The sequence below is a fragment of the Hyla sarda genome, chromosome 1 (assembly GCF_029499605.1).
Source record: "Hyla sarda isolate aHylSar1 chromosome 1, aHylSar1.hap1, whole genome shotgun sequence".
NCBI lineage: Eukaryota > Metazoa > Chordata > Amphibia > Anura > Hylidae > Hyla > Hyla sarda.
Window position 1 is genome coordinate 506,035,689 of NC_079189.1, and position 6,990 is coordinate 506,042,678.

At 40.5% G+C, this 6,990-nt stretch overlaps 1 protein-coding gene across 1 annotated transcript in view; it reads right to left on the minus strand.

Annotated features, from left to right (window-relative positions):
• The window catches only part of MACIR (macrophage immunometabolism regulator), a 31,244-nt gene extending 25,644 nt beyond the window's left edge, over positions 1-5,600 (minus strand). The window contains exon 1 of the mRNA XM_056537512.1: positions 5,466-5,600. The gene's annotated coding sequence lies outside the window, so the exon portion shown is untranslated. The remainder of the gene's footprint in view (positions 1-5,465) is intronic.
• Positions 5,601-6,990: the final 1,390 nt, after the last annotated feature.

The window sequence follows — 6,990 nt, forward strand, 5'->3', positions numbered from 1 at the left end:
CTAGTATCGGCCCCGATACCGATACCAGAATCGGTATTGGGACATCCCTAGCACAAGCCCATAAAGTACATATAAGTACAATACAAGCCCCTATAATACATATAAGTATAGCACAATCCACTATAATTCATATACAATGCATTTGGAAAGTCTTCAGACCCTTTCCTTACTTGGTCGTGTGCTAAAATAAAAAAATATATGTCCCCCCCATTACTTTGTGCTCAATGAATCATAATGAGAATGTGAATACAGAATATTGTTAAGTTTTGCAAATTTATTAAAAATGAAAAACTAAAATTTCACATGGACATAAGTATTCAGACCCTTTGCTTTAAGACCTGAAACTTAGCTCTGGCTCCTCCCACTTGATCATCTCTGAGATGTCTCTGCACCTTGAAACCAAGGCATGAGCAGAAATGAGCTGCCTGTAGAGCTCAGAGACAGGAGTGTAGGCACAGATCTGGAGAAGGGTTAAAAAAAAAAAACAGCTGCACTGGAAACTCCCAAGATCACTGTAGCCTCCATAATTCTTAATTTAAGTAAATTCCAAGCAACCACGACTCTTCCTAGAGCTGGCTGCCCCACCAAACTAAGAAATTGGGGAGAAGGGTCATAGAAAGAGAGGTGACTAAGTACTCAATGGTCACTCTGGCTGAGCTCCACGAATCCTGAGGGCACATAGGAGAAACTTCCAGAAGGTCAATCATCACTGCAGCACTGGGCTTTATGGTAGAATGGCCTGAAAAAGCCTCTCCACAGTAAAAGACATATGAAAGCCCATGCTGTGAAAAACAAGATTCTCTTTTCTGATGAAACCAGGATCTAACTTTTTGGCCTCAATTTTAAGCTCAGGGATGTGGAAATCCTATCGGCCGACACCCAGGACATGCCGGGTGTCGTGCCGGGCAGGTGAATTTTTCAGGCCTCTAACCCTGCTTTGGGTAAGCAGGGCCAAATCTGAAGGCCCCCGAAAAGCATGGTGGCGCTAATGGTGTATGGAGCGTGCTCCTGACTCGAGCACGCTCCATACCTGGCGGCCCCCAGCTGATTTTAGTAGCTGGGGGTCACCGCAGTCGGCTATTAACCCTTAAGATGGCCACTGTCAAAGCTGACAGCGGTGTCTAAAGGGGCATGTAAATGCTCCCTGGTGGGCTAGTAGGGCGGATCGCCCCCTCGCAAGGCAATCGTGTGTGCATATGTGGGGGGGGGTGATGCACTGTAGAGGTAGCCGGAGGGCTTACCTCTTGTTCCCTGGTGTTCGTGGCTCTGTCATTGATAGAGCCTGGCTGGACCAGGCTTTATCAATGGAGCACAGAACGCACAGATCAATGGAGTTCAATAGAACTGCATTGATCTGTATGAAGAATCTAATGAATCCTCATAGAAGTCCTCTAAGTGTCAAAAAAGTTTAATAAAAGTTTAAAAGACATAGATTAACCCCTTCATATTAAAAAAGTTCAAATCACCCCCTTTTCCTATATAAAAACATGTAAACATAATATAAATAAACATATTTGGTATTGTCGCGTAATTGTCTGAACTATTAAAATATAACATTATATATCCGTAAATGACGTAAATGTAAGAAAAATACTAAACCCCAAAATTGCAATTTTTCATCCCAGAAAAACATCCGAGAAAAAAAGTTAAAAGCAATTAAAAGTTAGATCAATACCAAAATGGTACGGATACAAACAACTGATTATGGCACAAAAAATTAGCCCTCATACAGCCCAGTATACGAAAAATATAAAATAAGTTACAGGGGTCAGAAAATTGCAATAAAAAAAAATTAATTCTAAAAAGTTCAGAATTTTTTTTAAATTAGTAAAATGTGACAGAAACTAACTAGAAAATTTGGTACTGCTGTAATCAAGCTGACCTAAAGCATGAAAATAACATGTTAGCTTGACCACAATGTAAATGGCATTTTTTTTAATTATTATTATTATTATTACAATTTCAACTCACCAATATTTTAGCAGTTGGGCCAGGGAGACTGGCCAGGGTTGAGGAAAAGTGGAATTGAGCAAAGTAGAGATATTCTTAAAGGGTACCTCTCATCAAATAAACTTTTGATATATTTTAGATTAATGAATGTTGAATAACTTTCCAATAGCATGTTAATGAAAAATACGCTTCATTAAAAAATATGCTTCTTTCTATTTAATTTTCCACTTTGAAGAAATGACCACTAGGGGTCTCCCTACCAGTCCTGTCAGCAAGCATTTCTGACTCATGCTGGAGTCCTAAACACTCAGAGCTGCCAGCCTGCTTTTTTCACAGCCAAACAGGCTGTGAACAAAGCAGGCTGGCAGCTCTGAGTGTTCTCCTTTGTGAACAAAGCAGACTGGCAGCTCGTAGTGTTTAGGACTCCAGCATGAGTCTGAAATGCTTGCTGCCAGGACTGGTAGGGAGACCCCTAGTGGTAATTTCTTCAAAGTGGAAAATTAAATAGAAAGAAGCATATTTTTTAATAACATGCAATTGTGAAGTTATTCTACATACATTAATCTATAATATATCAAAAGTTTTTTTTTGATGAGAGGTACCCTTTAATGAAACCTGATTCATTGGGCTTTGATCAGACTTGGCCAAATCTCCTTCTGACAAGACAACATAGGGACAAATCTTCCTTAAGTGGCCCAGTCAAAGCCATGACTTCAACCCAATCGAACACCTAAAAATGGCTGAATACGGATGGTCCACATCCAACCTGACATCACAGAATTTGAGAGGACCAGCAGAAAAGAATGGCGGAAAATCCCCAACTCCAAGACTGGCAGTGGTCAGTGCCAAAGATGCTTCAACTGAGTAAAGGGTCTGAATACTTATATTAATGCAAGATTTTAGTTTTTCCTTTTTAATAAATTAGATTTCTATAATTCTGTTTTAACTTAGTCATTATGGGGTATTACGTGCAGAATGATTGGGGGGGTGACTTGATTTTTTTGTTTTGTTTTAGTTTTAGTATAATAACAAAAGCCTTTAATACACATAAATATAATACAAGTCCCTTTATAACACATAAGTATAGCACAGGCCCCATATAATATAGCACAAGGTTCTGTAATGCAGATATAACATAAACCCCTATAATACATAACTATAGCACAAGCTCCTATAATACATATAACACAAGCCACTATAATACATACAAGTATAGCACAAGCTCCTATAATACATATAACACAAGCCACTATAATACATACAAGTATAGCACAAGCTCCTATAATACATATAACACAAGCCACTATAATACATACAAGTATAGCACAAGCTCCTATAATACATATAACACAAGCCACTATAATACATATAACTATAGCACAAGCTCCTATAATACATATAATACAAGCCACTATAATACATACAAGTATAACACAAGCGCCTATAATACATATAAGTGTGGCACAAGCCCCTATAACACCCAAGTATAGCAAAAGCCCCTATAATGCATATAATACAAGCCCCTATAATACATATAAGTACAGTACAAGCCCCTATAATACATTATAATATAGCACAAGGTTCTATAATACAGATATAACACACAAGCCCCTATAATACATATAAGTACAGTACAAGCCCTTATAATACATATAATATAGCACAAGCCCCTATAATACATATGAGTACAGTACAAGCCCTTATAATACATTTAATATAGCACAAGGTTTTATAATACAGATATAACACACAAGCCCCTATAATACATATAAGTACAGTACAAGCCCCTATAATTCATATAAGTACAGTACAAGCCCCTATAATTCATATAAGTACAGTGCAAGCCCCTATAATTCATATAAGTACAGTACAAGCCCCTATAATACATATAAGTACAGTTCAAGCCCTTATAATACATATAATATAGCACAAGGTTCTATAATACAGATATAACACACAAGCCCCTATAATACATATAAGTACAGTACAAGCCCTTATAATACATATAATATAGCACAAGCCCCTATAATACAGATATAACACACAAGCCCCTATAATACATATAACACAAGCCCCTATAATACACATAATACAAGCCCCTATAATACATATAAGTACAGTACAAGCCCCTATAATTCATATAAGTACAGTACAAGCCCTTATAATACATATAATATAGCATTCTATAATACAGATATAACACACAAGCCCCTATAATACATATAGCACAATATAACACACAAGCCCCTATAATACATATAAGTACAGTACAAGCCCTTATAATACATATAATATAGCACAAGGTTCTATAATACAGATATAACACACAAGCCCCTATAATACATATGAGTACAGTACAAGCCCCTATAATTCATATAAGTACAGTACAAGCCCCTATAATACATATAAGTACAGTACAAGCCCTTATAATACATATAATATAGCACAAGGTTCTATAATACAGATATAACACACAAGCCCCTATAATACATATAACACAAGCCCCTATAATACACATAATACAAGCCCCTATAATACAGATATAACACACAAGCCCCTGTAATACATATAGCACAAGCCCCTATATTACAGATATAACACACAAGCCCCTATAATACATATAACACAAGCCCCTATAATACACATAATACAAGCCCCTATAATACAGATATAACACACAAGCCCCTGTAATACACATAATACAAGCCCCTATAATACAGATATAACACACAAGCCCCTATAATACATATAACACAAGCCCCTATAATACACATAATACAAGCCCCTATAATACAGATATAACACACAAGCCCCTGTAATACACATAATACAAGCCCCTATAATACAGATATAACACACAAGCCCCTGTAATACATATAGCACAAGCCCCTATAATACACATAATACAAGCCCCTATAATACAGATATAACACACAAGCCCCTATAATACATATAACACAAGCCCCTATAATACACATAATACAAGCCCCTATAATACAGATATAACACACAAGCCCCTGTAATACACATAATACAAGCCCCTATAATACAGATATAACACACAAGCCCCTGTAATACATATAGCACAAGCCCCTATATTACAGATATAACACACAAGCCCCTGTAATACATATCACACAAGCCCCTATAATACACATAATCCCCTGGCTGTGGGTGATGCAGTGCTGCCCCCTCCTCAGCCCAGTGCTGTAGTGTAGCTGGCAGTGCAGGGTGATGACAGTGCTGCCCTTCCCTCCCCGGTGCCCACAGCACCTCCCAAGGGCACCTCCAGCCGCTCCCCCTGACACCCAGAGAGTAACTATGGGAGACGCTTCCAGAAGGATGAGCTGCATTGTGGCTATTTATATATATCATGTGTGCAGCTCCATCCATCACACAATAGGACCAATACAGCCCCCACACCCCCCGCTGCCGCTCACGATCTGGTGCCGACACATGCCCGCACACGGGGCCGGTAGGATGGCAGTGCCAGGCAGCCTCCCTCCCGTGATTACCTGAACACCCGGTGCCGCCACTTCCTGCTGCCGCCGCCGCACAGGAGCCGGGCGAGGCAGGCACAGTGTATCCGTGCTGAGTGAGGGAAGAGGAGGAGTGTGCCCACAGGAGGCCGCCCACCACCTCACTGCCCCCGCCTTGTGCCGTACCCAGGGGTGCAGGATGGAGTGCCATGTTCTCACGGCTGTGTACACTAATGGGCATGGAGCTTACAGGGAGTGGGGGTGCCGGGCACCAGGCCATCATTTCCTTTATCAAAGTATCAAGCTGACAAGTCTATTGTGCTGAGTAATGTCTCTTCCTCATACTATACAGAGGGTACAATACAAGAGCCTTCGGTCCTGGTGCCCATAGTATGGCGCCTGTGGGGATGGCACCAAACTGCTCAAGCATGGTTTCTGTGCTTGGGATGGTTTAGCACCAGGTCCTTATCCCACCTAGGGGCATTGTTAGGAATAAGATCAAGGGTACAAGCCCCTGAAGCGTATGTAAAAGAGAATAGCTGTAAAACATTTAGGCAATATCAAAATACACCACTTCCTTAGTACACTGCCCCATGAAACCTCTACCCATAGATATATATTACTATTTACCCCATCATGGATACCATAGGTAACAGCATATCCCTTATTAATACCGCACTGGACTATAAAAGGGTCAAATAATGCCTGATGCCTCCACACCATGCCCACATAGGCATAGACATCTAACAATTTGTCACAACATGGTGGCCATGTCACATGTGTTGACCTCTCCTCTGCGCAGAAGAAGGCAAGACTTGGCAGTCATGGATACACATAGATGTACCATGGACAGACATCTGACAGAAGATCACACAGGCATATGTGTTGTTAAACTAAGAGGTGAGGTGGCACACTTGGTATTTCAGCAACAACATTCCACCGTGAACCAATTGATCTAGCAGCGCAGCAGCCTGAATGTAAGACACATTACAACAATAACCATGCAATGTACTTTGCACTGACTGAGATTCTGTAACTGAACACCAACAAGGGTGCCCCTGACAACCTCACATCATCACAAACAAAGCTTTGCATTGGTCAAGAAAAGATGTCATAGGACCTTGGACACGTGGCAGAAGCTCATCGGAAGTGTCCAATTTCCACCTCCATTTTGTATAAACAGCATAAAGCTGTATTCTGTGGGTGCACTATTGGGGTTCATCAGGCCGGTGGTGGCAGTGTCGTGGTTAGAAGATTGTTTTTCTGGCATGTCCTAGGACCCTGAATTGTAAATACTATATAAACCTATTTTTTTACCATCTGCACTTCTATCTTCAGGAGGTCTTCCCCAACCACAGTACCATCTTTCAGGAGGACAGTGCTGTGTGTCATTGGAGTCAGGTCACTATTGAGTGGTTGGAAGAACATGACAATGATTTCTCCACACTGCCTTGGCCCACAAACACACCAGACTGCCACTCTATTGAACACGTTGGGATATGCAGCTACTGACAGAGCGGCTGTGATGGCCCTACAAGGTGGATCAACCTGTTATTGAGTA